This window comes from Armigeres subalbatus, chromosome 2 (genome assembly GCF_024139115.2).
Source record: "Armigeres subalbatus isolate Guangzhou_Male chromosome 2, GZ_Asu_2, whole genome shotgun sequence".
Taxonomy (NCBI): domain Eukaryota; kingdom Metazoa; phylum Arthropoda; class Insecta; order Diptera; family Culicidae; genus Armigeres; species Armigeres subalbatus.
The window spans coordinates 275,801,266-275,817,469 of NC_085140.1; the positions used below are offsets into that span (position 1 = coordinate 275,801,266).

The window sequence follows — 16,204 nt, forward strand, 5'->3', positions numbered from 1 at the left end:
TGTACGAAATTTCAGATCAATCGGTGAAACTATATTTTAACGCCGGCGATTTCAATTTTCTATAGGATTTATTATGGGGAAAATTAGCTTTACAAAGAAAAACTCCCCAAGGTGTCCCATCAGGGCCGGATTTAGCCGGAAGGGGGCCCCGGGGCCGACGATATGTGGGGGCCCCAAAATGTACAAAAAAAAGTTGGTTTTGGTACATAAGATTTGTGGGGGTCCGGGGCCACGGCCCCCCCGGCCCCCCCCATAAATCAGGCCCTGTGTCCCATCTCTAACGATAAATCGATCCAACTACATCGTATGGAATTTTACCAGCAAACTTTCATTGGAAGACCGCAAAGTGATCCAACATTCGTGAAAAATGCTATTTAGATAAAACTATTTGCTGTATGAACGCAAGGCTCTTTGTACTTTTTGTTCCAGCGTCACTGCCGTCTGCTGCTGCTTGCTGTTGTTTGTTCGAGGCACCACTTTGCGTGGAGGATTCGCTTAGTATGAATGAAAAGCGGGTTACTAGGGATACGTTTATTGGCCTTGCTGTTTGAGTCTTCGTCCTTCTAGGTAGAATAAATTCAACCAAATTTCAATGACATTAACAACCGATTAACAAAAAAAAGCATGTAACGCACACTTTCCACACACAATACAACGAAGCGACTATAGATGCTAGGTATAGGTTGGGGCCTCTCATTCTCGACGTCAATAGTTCGAAGCTGGTCTGAGCGGGAGTTTTTTTCGATACTGGTATTCTTTAGGAAATTCTTTATATTTCCATATTCTTACTTTCGAGAAGCTTTCTGGTATTTCTAAAAGATTGAGATATGATTCTTGTGATACTGATTTCAGAAGAGAATAATTTAATGAAGTTGCTTGCTTCTTTGATATTTGATTGATATGTCAATAATTCAAATCAAAGACTTGAATCATAACTATTTTTCTATTTTTCAAAGGATATTCCTTTGACTTTCATACAAACTATTCTGTCAGCCGTGTATTTTTTTTTAATTATGAAGTGATGTGAAATAATTAATATTGATCGTCTTAGGGGAAAATGTTACAAGGTTAAAATACTTCAAGCTTCCATTTACTTCCGCTATATTCATGCCTCGTGCCTCGTACAAACAACAGCAAGCAGCAAATGGCAGTGATGCTGGAATAAAAAGTGCAATGAGCTTTGCGTTAATACAGCAATTAGTTTTATCTAAATAACAATTTTTACGAGCGGCGGATCACTTTGCGGTCTTCCAATGAAAGTTTGCTGGTAAAATTTCCTATGATGTAGTTGGATCGATTTATCGTTAGAGAATAATGGGACACCTTGGGGATTTTTTCTTTGTAAAGGTAAATTTCCTCATAGTAAATCCTATGGAAAATTAAAATCGCCGGCGCTAAAATATAGTTTCACCGATTGATCTGAAATTTCGCACAAGCATTATAGGACCCAAGAGGCGTGCAAAAACCATGCAGGAAATGAAAATAAAATTTTGTCCCACCCTAATATATATACGATATGTAGCATACCGCGAGAGACTTTGTTAGAAAACTCCAAATGCGGAGAGCACTGACTCTGATGATGCATTTCAACTTGTTCTACACAGCTGTGCAGTGACCAACATGAAAGGAGTGAAAATAAAGCGGGAATCACCATTTTTATGTGGGGGCTGCCTATCCGATTCTGTTTTTTCGCACTTGTATACTGCCTATGATCGCATATTTGTAACAATCGACAAAAGTAGGCATGGAAGAAATGGAACGATGAAGTTTGTGATATTTCTAAAAATTCCCAAAAAAATGCACAATCACTTTATCAAGTTGGAATCTTCGGTAGAAATTTCCATCACTTGGTATTTGACTGCGAACTAATTGCGAAATCTTTTGTACATAGCGCATGGCGTACCGACAATAAAATTTTTCAGTGTTACGGTTATGCGGTCACTTTGCTTACAAAACAACTTGGTAGTTTTTTCGAGTTTTTTGGAACAAACTTTCTTATTTCACCTGGTCAACTGGAAGAATTATCAATTCGGAGATGATTCATGAGCTTATCTCAAAATCGACAAAAATGCAAATGTTACAAATATGCGATCATGGGCAGTATACAAGTTTGATAAATTTGTTATCATGGCTTGTTATGATTCGGAACAGTTTTTGCCTCTCTTTTATCGTTGTTCGTTATCTATTGAGAGCGATTTCTGCAAACCCTGGTATTTATTGGTGATTCTGGGCTTGGAGAAGTCAATTTCTCATTTCTCAATCATATCCAAAAAAAGAAAGGTTGGCCTTTTTCATACTACACACTTTCCTTAAGTTCAGGTCTTGATATTCTTAATCAATGAAGATCATCAAGAAGGAACCCCTCCCCCTCGTGAGATTTTTCCCATACATTTTTTTTGTTTATATTGACTTCTCCAAAGCCAGAATCAATAACACTAATGTCACTGTGTAGGATGAATAAAATAAAAGTGGTTTATTCATTTTATTCAGTTTATTCATTTGGAGAAGTCCATGGAGAGTAAGAAAATGACAGACCTTCCCTCTCCCCATAAGTGCTAACGTAATTAATGTTCGGCTCCTTAGCTCCTGCGAATATCATCACAACTAAATACTTTACAATATTCCAAGGACTTCTTCAACATTCCAAACTATCCTTAATTTCCGATTCTGATATTCTAATTAATCGATTGTAGCTTAAACTGGCTATGCAATCTTTAAAGATTGAAACAAGATTTTTATTTGTCCAATGTTGGACGAATACAAATGTATCAACCACCTTTTTTTTCTGAACTTCTACATATATATGTTGATTAGAGTGGCTCAAAAAACACTTTTTCAAATTTTTTGATGGGCCGCCCTCTTAATCGGTTCTATTTGATGCCCTGATGCTCTGGACAAAATTTCAGCCAAATCGGTCAACGTTTGGGCAGTGCTAAACTCGTTGGAAGTTTATATGGAAAAATGTATGCAGAAACATCCAAAAACAGTGATTTGCTGTTGGACGGCACAATTTACGATTAAGAACCATGATACTCATTCAGTTCTTGTACAATAAAATACAGAATGTTATGCTGAAAACCGCGAGAAGATTAGAGTTTATTACGCAAAGATATTAGCATTTTACTGGAGTGTTGTAGGGGTGAATTTATTTCTTTTCAAAGGTAAAAGAAACGAAATTTGCTCAAACCCCACTGCAGAGAAATGCTAATAACTTAGCCGGGCAAACTCGAATCTTCTCGCGGTTTTCTGTATAACATTCTGTATTAAATTCTCAAGATTTGAATGAGTATCATAGTTCTTCATCGTAAGTTGTGTAGTCCAGCTGCAATTTACTGTTTTTGGATGCTTCTGCATACATTTTTCCATATAAACTTCCAACGAGTTTAGCACCGCCCAAACGTTGACCGATTTGGCTGAAATTTTGTCCAGAGCATCAGGGCATCAAATAGAACCGAATAAGAGGGCGGCCCATCGAAAATTGAAAAAAGTTTTTCCCATACTAATTTGAGCCACCCTAATGTTGATTCTATATTTGTGCAACTTTATTCTAATTATCAAATAACTGAAAACAAATTCAAACCTTTTCTTATCTATGGACGAACAAAATTTTCAAACGAATCCAATTCGTTCGATTAGTTTTCTCATTTGATTTTGTTGGCACAAATGGGAATTCCACGCAGAAAAAACTACGTTAAAAACAAACATATTCTAGGTAAATCCAAACAATAATTCAGTTTGTTCTGGCATCAAAAATAAATATGTTTGGATCAAACATATTGTTGCATTTGAAGCGAACGAAAACTTTTTTTTGAATCAAATGTGCGTTTCAAGTTGTTTCAAACGGATATTATTGTTTTGGTTCGGCCATTCATAATATTTTCTTATCAATTCTACCAATTTTCATATTCTGGTAGCATTTGACTACCAGATTTCACAATTCTAATCGTTCATATTTCATTTACTTACCTTTCTGTACCTGAAAAACATCCTTATCATCAATTTGGAAGCAAGAAAACAAATTATTCCACGCTTGCTCCTGCTTCTCTGTTGACCTCCGATCGGATCCGATCCGAACTCGAGTTTTGTTTACTTTTGCAAGAGCGAGCGAGGGTTGCCCACTAGTGTTCGTATAAAACAAACAGGGATTTAATTTGGTTTTAAAAATAAATATGTTTGATTCAAACATTTTACCATTTTGGAAGTAAACATGTATATTTTTGAAGCAAATGGATGAAATTTGTATCCGTGTCGCATTAACTGTTTTCGTTCGGAGGCGCGCCGATTGAAATAAAACCGGAACAAATTATCATTTCTTCTCCTGTCCTATTGCAATATAATGGTCTTTGGATACTCAAGGGGGTGGGATTTAAAAAAAAAATAAAAAAAACATAAAATCGAAAAATTTATCAGTTCAAATGTGAGAGGAGAGTTGAAAATTTTATTTTTTTACAATAAAACCTTGAAATTTCGTTTCGAATGTGGCAACAAAATTTCATGAGGGGATGAAACAGAAGAAGATAATAAAATTGATTTCCACCTAATAACAACAATAATTGTAATATCAGCGCTAGCCCCATATAACCTTCAAATGTAAACACAATTAACGGACATCAACAAACCCAAAAATTAGTTTTATGTAGATTAAATGCAGAATTGAAAACTTTGAAACACCTGAGCAACTATTACTCAATGCTAGTACACCCAAAAAACAAATCTGACAATTATTGTATAAAATCTTGGCATATACAATTCTGTAAGATTTTTATACAGATATTGTATTAAAATAAAACAAATCTGTAAGATTTCAATACAATAATTGTATTAACATCTTCCAAAATTGTATACGCCAAATTATTATACAGTTTCTGTAAGGTTTTTATGCAGAACTGTATTAAAATCTGCCATGCGCTGGTTGGGATATGAAATCAAAATCAACAATGATATATAGGTTCCTATTATGAAACTAAATTAGCTTTTTTCAAATACAAATTCAATATTAAGAAGAAAATCAGAGTGTCGCTGTTTCTTGTTGTATTAAATTAAACCATTATAAAATGACCTTAATTATTTATTTTAGCACTCATCCTAACATAAGGAACACGAACACCCGGTCCATAAACTACATAATATGCAAAAACGAAACGTGAACTTGCAACTTTAAAATGCAAATTCATACAGGCGTCTTTGTGTGAAACCCACGCGATCGCGGAAGATCCTGCTCCCGGATCCAGCAGAATCATCGAACAGCTATTTTTTTCATTCCATCTCCAAATCCTTCTTATCTCGATCCCTCGCAAAATCGAAACAGGTTCTAAGGCACGGATTGGGTCGCCAACACACGCACACCATCAGGCGCCTCACCCAATGCAACGAGCACTGTCCGAAATACCGTTTCCACACGTCAGACACTCGGTCGAGTCGGATCAGATACCGATCCAATTAAAGCCGACACCTGGCAAAGTCGGAGAGAAGAGAACGGGTTTCGCGGGTTGACTCGAGAACGTTCCAATCCCCAAATAGCCAACCGCCCACCCACCTATCAGTTCTACAACCGTGCGATGTGATCTCGCGATCTCGGATGATGTTACGAAATTAGCGCAGCTTTGAGTCGCGGACCTGGATACGTGCCCATCACTTCGCCAATCCGGTATTGTAGGGTAGGGCTACAAAATGTCGACAGACCATAACTAATTTTGGTTTATTTTAGGTATTGGAAATAGTTGAAAACCTAGACGTGCTTAATATATATAAAAGATTAAATATTCAATTGAAAAGTAGCTTCGAATACAAATTGCCAATTAATACCTCAAATTGCTCAAATACGACAACGTGATATTCAGAGGTCTTTGAAAATCTTGAGTAGTAGTAATAATAACAATGCAGCGAGCTCTACCGTATAATTGCTTTTTTTTTTCGCGCAGACCCAACAGTTGGCATTCGTGTGCGATTGTCGATTTTAGTAGCATCTTCCGTCTGTCACACAGCATCTACTCAACAGATCGCAACTAGTACGTTGCCTAGAGGTACAATGACGACAGGCAAATAATGTTCTGAAGGTAAATTAACTACCTTCGTCATCGCTAAGATCATCATTATCTCTGCTGATGCAGTGCTCAGATGTTCATAGCCGTACACGATCTTTGACATGATGATCTTGGATGAAGGTGGCGCGCGATCGATGCCGAGGGACGCGAAGAGGAGATCGTTAAGAACAATGAGCTGCTGCAGCAGAGAGCGTTCAATAAATGGGGCTTTGTTGAGCGCGGCAAGATCAACCGATGTCGAGGCTACCGATATGGTGTCAGTATAATGAATCTTCAAGAGGTGTTTGCTTAATTGAAAAATTAAAAAAAATGATTGATTCAATCATGGAATGTTTAAAAATAATTGCTCTCAAATTCAATTACAGAACATGATGTTTCAACCAATTATGAAGTTAAGTGTTTTTTAACCACAGAAAAACGGACATAACGTATGGACATCTACATAGCATTTAATTCTACATGGTTTTACGGAATTGGCTTCTTTTTCAACTAACATTAAACGAAACATAAGTTTGAAGAGTGGTGACCGGTTCATTCGGCAATGCAGATCTAGTCGAAGCAGCGATAAGTTCATCATAAGTGCTAAATGCCAATCGCTCGAAATATGGCGCACAGTTTCATGCCACAAGAGCCACATGTTTACCACTTCAGATCGCGTTACGGTGAATTTGAAAGGCGCCAATCCAAAAACTGGTGCGATGAATCCACCACATGGAACTGTTTAAGTATCTGACAAACTTATCCACGAGGCCCATGGGAAGAGGTCCCTTCAAATCGTAGAGACTTAACAAAATTACGTCGCCAGCTTCTTCTATGATGCTGACTCTGGAAAGTAACAATCACTTTCGGTTTCTGTTTTTCTGTCGTAATAACTGCATTGACATGTGCTGGGAATGTAACAGTTCCAGTAAGGCCCCTCTTCATATCAAGTTGCGTGATTTTCCACTTAGGAGCTACTAATGAGGCCACAGCTTTGCTTCACTTTTGGTAGCTCTAGACTCGTGACTGCCGGCGACCGTAAGCGCAAGGATTACAGTTTGTTGGGGAATGTGTCGTCGAAAAGCCTACCATATACACAGATAGAAAAATTCACTGAAATTTACGCTAACAATTATGCACATAAATGGAACGCCATTATCATCGTGATTCCACACGTGATATAGCCTAAATGTATACAATATTTGGCGTGCATAGTCAATATTGCTTGCAAGTTGCATGCAAACTTGTTAGAAAGAGAGCCGATTCAGCGTAGAATAGTGTAAATTTTCGCATCTCTAGTTTTACGCGCTTCTTACTTTTCATTATTTTTTTCTGTGTAGAAACTGGTACGATTAGATGCCCACATCTGAGGAAAAATATCAACCCAAAGCACCTTTTGACTAGTTCTGTCGACTCGGGCGCAAATCGTTTTATAAGAGTGAAGCTCGCATCATTAATCATGCGATTTTATAGATCCGCCTTTTGATTTACGGCCGGAGAACCGCACCGAACGACGAACTGCTTTCCAGTTTTGCAGCTGGAACTGGGGTCTTTGTTTCTAAGTTCTACGGTATTCTGTGTGTTCTAAAAAGTCTTGGATGCTTCAGAATATGTTGATTCAAGCACATTTAAATTGATATAGAGGAGATTCAGACTACATCAGATATGTCTTCTGATACGCAGAGATGTTTCAAAGAACGGTTGTGTTCAAATTGGGCAGAGATTATTTGCATATCAGATAGATGTTCTCTAAATATAGTGGAAGTAGTGGTTCTTATGATGAGCGATTCATTTGACCTTTTGCGTTAATGCATTATTAAGTTATTGTTATGGCGAAACAAATTTCAAATTATTTTGCGCTGCATTACTGTGCAAGCCGGAATTGCTTATTGAACCATTACAAAAACAAAACTGTGTCATTTTAGTGTTCTTTGAGTGACCAAATTGTTGTTAACAATATATAATAATCAAATTATATTGAAAAACTCATTACATTTCTTGAAAAATGTTTCGCAAAATCATGAAATTAGGGACAATTTTCAAAAACGACTTATTTGATTTTGTTAACAAATTTTCAAAGGTCAATTTGGTGCTTCTGAGAGCACACCCACATAAATCAACACCATCAACCTTTACCATAAGCCTTCCGGTACCTTTCGATGTTTTTCGCTTTGAGTAGTATAATTATCACCGAAAAAGCTAATAAATTTATTTCGGTTCTTGGTAACTGTTTAAACTTCGGAAAGCATAAATCAGGGTTGTTGAACGGGCTGCATTCTCGATGCGATACAGCACAGATTGTACAGTTTTTGGTAAAGTTCCTCGCTGGCACTTGGACGATGATTAGTCACCCACGCCACTAACATAGAAAAAACGCCGTCCCAACGGTGACGGTCCTAACATGAGAAAAGACGATCGATCAGATTTGCCCATTAAGAGAGTGGCCAACTACCCTTCTTTGTGAGCATTAGAGTGATTCAAATTATGACTTTTTTACAAACTTCAAATGACGTGTGCACAATCAAATTACATCCAAATTTATTAAAAATTTAGGAGGATTATTAAAATGGCAAATGCAATGGTTTAAGCATCGGGGGGCAAAAAAGTCAAAATTTGAATCACTCTAGTGAGCATACGACCAAAGTTCTCACTGAGGATGATAACACGATCTCTCCAAAGAGCTTGTATCTTGGCCGGTACCACGGAAAAGTAGGAACATGAGTCGCTGGATAGAAAGCTAATGAATCTCTGTTACAAAAATAATAAATCAGAAAAGTAAGGCCTTTACAAATTTTTAATGAACATTTTGTCCTACTGGTCTCCGAAAAGTCAAGGGGGGTATAATCATATATATATATATATATATATATATATATATATATATATATATATATATGACCTCTTCATGTTTTCAAAATGTATCAAAAATTCAATCGGTCAGCCCAGAATCACAATTCTTATGCTAAATGCAAATTGCAAATTTATTACAAATTATGACAAATTTATGACAAAGCTTCTGATTTTTAAGAATTTAACGGTAAATCGCACATAGGCAATTATATTACTCAAATATCCAAGGAAAAAAGAGGAATAATAATATAATAAATTTACGATCATTTGTCATAAACTCAGGAATTTTATAGAACAACGACTTTTAGGGGAAACAGTATTTTTATGCACTTAAAAGCTTAAAAATCACTTTAACATGGACAAAACGTGAACGGAACGAATCGCAATATTCACAAGTCTTGTAGAGCAAACCAAAAGCTTCCGTATAGAGGTTGTAGCTATTTTTTCGACGTTTATATCTCATGTTAGGTTAAAAAAGTGAAAATAGCCCAAAAACACTAAATTGACTTGAGCTACCTCGAAATTTTATCCGAATTAGCTGAAAATCTGACAGGAGACTTATTTTAGCATAAGAATTGTGATTCTGGGCTGACCGGTTGAATTTCTGATACTTTTTGAAAACATGAAGAGGTCTAATATATATATATATATATATATATATATATATATATATATATATATATATATATATATATATATATATATATATATATATATATATATATATATATATATATATATATATATATATATATATATATATATATATATATCTTCTATATAATAAAAATGAAATGGTCTGTGTTCGAATCCGCATAACTCGAAAATGCATGAATAGATTTACTCCATTTCTTCAGGAGATATATTCGTTATCGTCTCCGACGGGTTTATGTGATATTTCCTCATGCGAAAATCATGAGTAGGGTTGAGTAAATATGGATGGATATTTCGCATGGGCAGTTCTCAATGCGTATTTTCGCCTACTATGCAGGACAACGTCTGCCCAACTAGTAAAAATAAATATAAAAAAAAAACAGACGCCTCGGATCTGTTAAAGAATGTTTTGAAAATCTTCAAAATTATGTCAATTTTATTTTGTTGCTCCCTCAAAATATATTTGTTTAGCAGAACAAATTCGAAGGGGGGGGGGGGGAGACAACATAGTTTTTATTTATTTGTGTCGGCCTAATTGTTGTTCTTGAAATTGTAATTTTTAACCACAAAACATGTTTTCTATTCAATTGGCGAATGTTGCTCGGTCACTGCATCATATTATCGGTAACAATACTTTACCAGTAATAGGTATTTAACGCCAATAGCGACGAGCGCGGAGGAATCCATAAAATGATCAACATTGTGTTTTTATTCGAACAAATAGGGATACGGCAGGAATCTCCGTCCATCGTCGTAGGGGCTAAAGCCTACGAAAGCAACGTCCATTTGCTAGAACTCCCTTATAACAGAACGTTTCTACTGAGCTTACGATTTGGCGCGGATCAGTTTGGCTAGTTTCGAGACTATGACAAAAAGACGAAAATGCCTGCCCTAATCCTAAATTAATTGGTCACTGAAGCAATCGGTTAATTGACAATTGGTGTCAGCAGTAAGAGAGATAATTGGAAAGGTTAATCAGTTAAGCGATTAATCTATAAAACGTTGTCAAGCGTTCGGAAACTTCTTCAGAAACTTATTAGAATATTTAACCGGATGTTATTTCAAGTATGTTAATTCTTCGGAATCATCTTCCGGGAATTTCTTCGGCAATCTACCCGGTAATTTATTAAAAAGTTCATTTACGAGTTCCTTTGGAAATTTCTTCAGAAAATCCGCTGGCAATGAAACCTGAAATATGTACTTGCTAAAATTCCTCCAAAAACTCTAGACACTATTCTAAGAATCTTTCAAATCATTTTTTTATTCAATGTATCGAGGAGGAAGTTCTGAAGGAATTTATAAAGAAAGTTCCGAAGAAATTTCCAACATTCTTAAATTTCATTGCTCTAAAAATTCCTCCAGGGATTCCTTCGGAAATTCTGGTAGAAAAATCTTAGAAATTTGTCGAATTAATTCTTCCGGAATTTTATGTGAGCTTTCTCGTAAATTTCTTTAAGGATCCATTTGGAAATTTCTTTACGAATTTCTTTGGAAATCCCTAAGGAAGATTCCATTAGAAATTCCTTTGTAAATTCTTTCAGGAATTTCTTCGAAACATTTCTTTGACTATTTGTTCAGCAATTCCTTCAAAGATTCTTAAATGAAATTCCTCCAGGCATTCCATCAAAAATTCTTGAAATAACTTTAAAACTTTTCTCAGAAATTTCTTTAGACCTTCTGACAGATAAAATCCTTCCAAAATTTCTAAAGGAATTCCTTTGGGATTTTACTCAAAAATTCATTCAGGAATTCCATTACAAAATCCATAACAATTTTCTTTATTCCTCAAGGAATACTTTTCTTTTGGAATCTCTTTCGAAATTATTCTGAAAATTACTTCAGAAATTCCTTTAGTAATTTCTTCAGGAATATCCTTTTATGAAGGCCTTTGAAGACTCCGTCACAAGTTCCTTCGAAAATAGATGTTTTTTTTCAGAATTCCGTTGGAGTTGCTTTTAAGAATTATTTCCGTTACAGTTAAGATTTTTTTTTTAAAGTCCTTTGAAAATTCGGTCGGAAATTATTTTATTCTTTAATAAAATTTTGAGAGAACCCCTGCTACAAAGAGATTTCTTAAGGAATTTTGAAAGAATTCTTGATGAAATCCCCAAATTTTATTAAGGAATTTCTGAAGAAATTCTTTCGGAAGTTCTCCAGAAATTTAGAAAATTGGCGAAAATTTTTGTGTGTGTTTTTTTTTAATTTTCAGAACAATTTCGACGCATATCCAAAAAGGTTATATTCAATTTGCTGGGTCACGTTCCCTACCCTCCCAGTTTTTTTTTAGAACAATTTTTGGCCTACTCCGATGGTATTTTCGACATGGTCTCATTCCCGGCACAGGAAAACCAAAAATAGAAACCTTATTTCAAAACTCCAACTTAATCGTGTGAACTTGATCTTAAAAATGCAGCTGGGGCTTTAGAGGGGTGTGCAGAAATGCAATAGTCTGTCAGGAATACCTGCCGATACCCAAAGATATTTGGCAGAAGACCACTATGCCGAAAGCTGTTCGCTATTGACCGAAGACGACTGGGCCGAATTAGACCATTAGACTGAAACCTATCTGGCCGAAAATCATTCGGACGGAAATGTAATTTGGCTGAAATGGAAATAAGGCCGAAAATGTCGTTCGGCCGAACTGATCATTTAGCTGAAAAAGTCGTTCAGCCAAAAAGGTCATTTGGTCGAAATAGTCGATTGACAGAATAGGTCATTTGGCTGAAATGATTGTTTGGTAGAGAGGACTCTTTCTTCTTCAATGACTCTACATTCCAACTGAAACTTGGCCTGCTTTTCAACTTAGTATTCTATTCGCATTTCCTCAGTTATTAATTGAAAGCATTTCTATGCCCGCCATTGCATGAGTGGGTATGTATCTTGTGATCGTTCAAGGTTGCTATATTCAAATAAAAATTTGAAACATTATTTCACAAAATGGCAATGAATGTATGAGAAAATTTATTCTGATATGAAGATATTGTTCCCGAAAGTTGTTAAATCTTCGACGTTCGCTTCAAAATTCTATGTTTTGTGTATAACAATACAAAACTAAAATTATTGTAAGAAAACAAGTTTTTTTCGTTGAATCTTACGGATTACAAATGCAGCATCTTACATGTTTTGTTTGAAGAAATTTTCGATATACTTACGTATTAACACAAGTTTTGATTTTGTTGATAAAGACATAGTTTATTAGATTATTATTGATGCTTTCGAGTGGCTAACGTTACACATATAATAACATAAAACGCGACTCTTGGTGGAACTTTTTAAATCTGTGCGAGAGGTATCACAAATTTTGCATTTTTATGAACTCGAAGCATCACTACTGATACTTATGAGAATCTGTAGATGAAATAAACAGTTTTTTTACATTTCATATTTTTGCTGGATAGTAATGGAAAGTTATGAAACTTATATCTGTGATGGTAATCAAATCGTTTTTGTTTTGTTTCGCAAATCCGATTAAATTGTTGCTAAATTAAATTCAATTAATTATCTTAAATATAAATCGATTTTTTTAGGGTTTATTTTTTATTTTTTTTATCCAGTTCCTTAGCCTACATGAACCAGTTCCATCCAGCAACATCTGTTGCTTGTTCTGATTTGATCAAGTCACAAATCAGACGTCGATAGTGAGCAATCGTCGAATGGAACCGATTCGCACGTAACGAATGATGATTGATCAACTTTTCTGCTCTCAGTTTTATTTTGTACAGGTGGCTTCTAATTTTAAATAACTAGTTCGCCACCTGTACATTTGATCAACTAATAAATTAAAAATTCAACCGCTAAATTAGTGTGTGATGTTATGGTTTTTGGGGGCCTTCCCTAGCCGTGCGGTAAGATGCGAGGCCATGCTTAAGGTGGTTGGGTTCGATTGCGGGTCCGCTCTAGGAAATTTTCGGATGGACATTTTTTCCACTTCCTTGGTCATAAAAGTTGCTGAGTTGGCTTAGAAACTTCGCAGTTAATAACTTCTCTGGAAGTGTTAAATGATCACTAAACTGTGAGGTGGCAATGTACCGGTGAGGGATGTAATGCCAATGAGAAGAAGGAGAAGACATGGTTTTAAATGCAATGTTTATTTGCCTGCGTTTTATGCATGTCTTTTTTTTCAGAAGGTTGTGGTTGCTCAGTAAAGCTTGGAAAATACCTAAAGAAACCAATTTTTTTTGTTATCCGTTATCAAGAATAGTGTCTAATAAGTATCTGCATGTAGTATATTATCGGCGTTTTGGATGTTCTGATCATCCCACGTGTTCAAATGTTGTGATTTAGAATGAAACTATTCCTCATCATTTATTGCGCGTGATTTAACGTTAATATCATCAGAATTCTGTTCGGCAGTTTTGGTACAAAAAAAAATCGAAATATAAAGAAAGGGCTGCTATAAGTGAATTATCTCCCACTTGTCTAAACTTGCGCAAATAGTAAATCCCATAAATCCATCATGGAATGGTAACACATGATTTTTTTTTCATTACTTTAAATCTGATTTAATCACACATTTGTTGTTCGAATCGAACCCAACCGTCTTCAAAATGGGTTTGTTCTAGAGCTGCTAGCTCTATCGTCGAGTTTGAAAAAATCTCTAAAGGGTTCGTATTCCGCTTATTCACCGGTTCTACGAACGCGCATTAATTATACTGTTAGACAATCTTTTCCTAATCATCATCACACACTCAGAAGGCGTTCCTAGAACGTTGCGTACTGAACGTTAATTTCTCACATATTGGAATAAAATATCTCGTCAAACTGCTTCGATTGTGCAATTTTCCCATGCCTCACAACTTCACCGGTCTTTAGAATACAAATGTTCACATTTCACATGCGTCGCACATCCAATGGGACTAAGTCTGCCATAGCCCATCTTGTGCTCCTTTCCAAAACCCGTGTGGATCGGTTGGAGTGATTTGTTGAATAATCCATGGCACTCGTTATATGTTGCATAATGTTTGTCGCTCTGGGCCAAATCGGTCACTTTTCCCAACGACCCCGATGCTGGTGCTGTGCAAATTGTATTCTTATTGTTGTTCGCAAATAAATAAACTCTTAATATTCGACGATTGAGCGCGACTAGTTTACACGAGCGTTTGTCTCCATGTGCACAGACCGTGAAACCTTGAACCGGTATCACTTAAGAAATAGTTCACATTTTGTAAGAGTCCTTTTTTTGGGTTTTGCAAATACAGTCCATCGTATCACTTTTATGATCACACTCGCAATAACCCGATTGGTTGCGTTTCACCATCAGTTCCATCACTTCACATTGCCAACACACGAATCCTTCACGCGTCCTTTCCACACTCACCGCAAGGACGACAACATGCTGCGAATTCCTTACCTTGTGTTCGCACTTCTCCAGCTACTAAGAGCTTGAACCACAGAAGAAAAAAAAAGTCGACTTTTCTCAGAGCTCCGGAGGGGCTCTTTCCCTTATCTAGATAGACAGACACTCGAATGAAAACAAAAGTGAACTCATCGGGGTGTTGGGATTTTATAGCGAGGTGCCGACTTGCTTTGCATGCACAGACCCGACAATACATGCAAAGCGTGATCGCCGCACGGGTGCCAGGCGACGACGGCCCCGGATGATGGCGGGCGGTATGGTGGTCGGTCCGCTACCATGGATCAGATTGCGCGCAGGGAGATGGATGACGACGGGTTCTTACACACATCTACAACTTGAGATCGCGATCATGGGGCCGTGCAGTGGCGGATCTCTAAGAAAAGCCGGGCGCAAAACAAACATACTTTTCGGATTGCTAAGCTAGATAAATCACTATTGAGCAATTCCAAGCAACAGCATCAAAATTTAAGAAAATTTTTAATTCATGATTTTCTATTGAGTTGAAACTTTGCACAGTTTTTCAATTTCATCTAAATCGTCATGATATCAAATCTTCATATTGAGTCACGACTAACTTTTCAAAAGGGTGTATGTGAAAATGATTCAAAAATATTCAAAAAGATGCACAGCAAAAATGAAATGTTCGATTGTTATGATTTTTCAGCAAAGTTAGACAACTAAATGGTGATTCTTAAGAAAATGTGCACAGTAAAAAAAATTTTGCCTTTAAAAATATCATTTTTGTCACAAAAACTCAAATATCTCAAAACCCTATCTTTTTCGAACGTAATTTTTTAGGAAAACGGTCCATTATATTAGCTATCTACCATAAAAATTTGGTGATGGTAAACTAATAAACAAAAAAGTTATGACATTTCAAACATTTCACAATTTTCACATATAGTAAACAAAAAAAAATGTCCGTGTATTTTTTTTTTTCAAGAATCGCAGTTTGATGCTGATTTTATTGTTAAGGGCCTTACGTGAGTTAAACAAGTTGTTTGTATGATATTCCATATTTATGTATTCATCGATATTATGTATATTATATGTATAAATATTATATGTATAAATAAATAAAAATGAATTAATATTATCCTAAGTATTAAATTAAATGTGGCAGTTACACAATGTTGTTATAGAAACTCTAAGAGTTTTGGGTTTGAATTTTGGTATGGGTTATGATATCATGAAAACAGTTTATTAATACTTATTTTTTATTTATTTTTATTCAAATTTTTAAAATATCGAACACTTTTGAATTATTATCAGCACAGTTTGAGTATACACACCAAAAAATTATGAATATTACAGGTGATGT

At 35.8% G+C, this 16,204-nt stretch overlaps 1 protein-coding gene across 2 annotated transcripts in view; it reads right to left on the reverse strand.

Annotated features, from left to right (window-relative positions):
• The window catches only part of LOC134212278 (uncharacterized), a 60,794-nt gene extending 45,757 nt beyond the window's left edge, over positions 1–15,037 (reverse strand). The window contains exon 1 of one of the 2 annotated variants that reach the window (XM_062689981.1): positions 14,878–15,037. The gene's annotated coding sequence lies outside the window, so the exon portion shown is untranslated. Of the gene's footprint in view, positions 1–14,844 lie in introns of both variants that reach the window. The other variant, XM_062689982.1, reaches the window with a different exon arrangement.
• Positions 15,038–16,204: the final 1,167 nt, after the last annotated feature.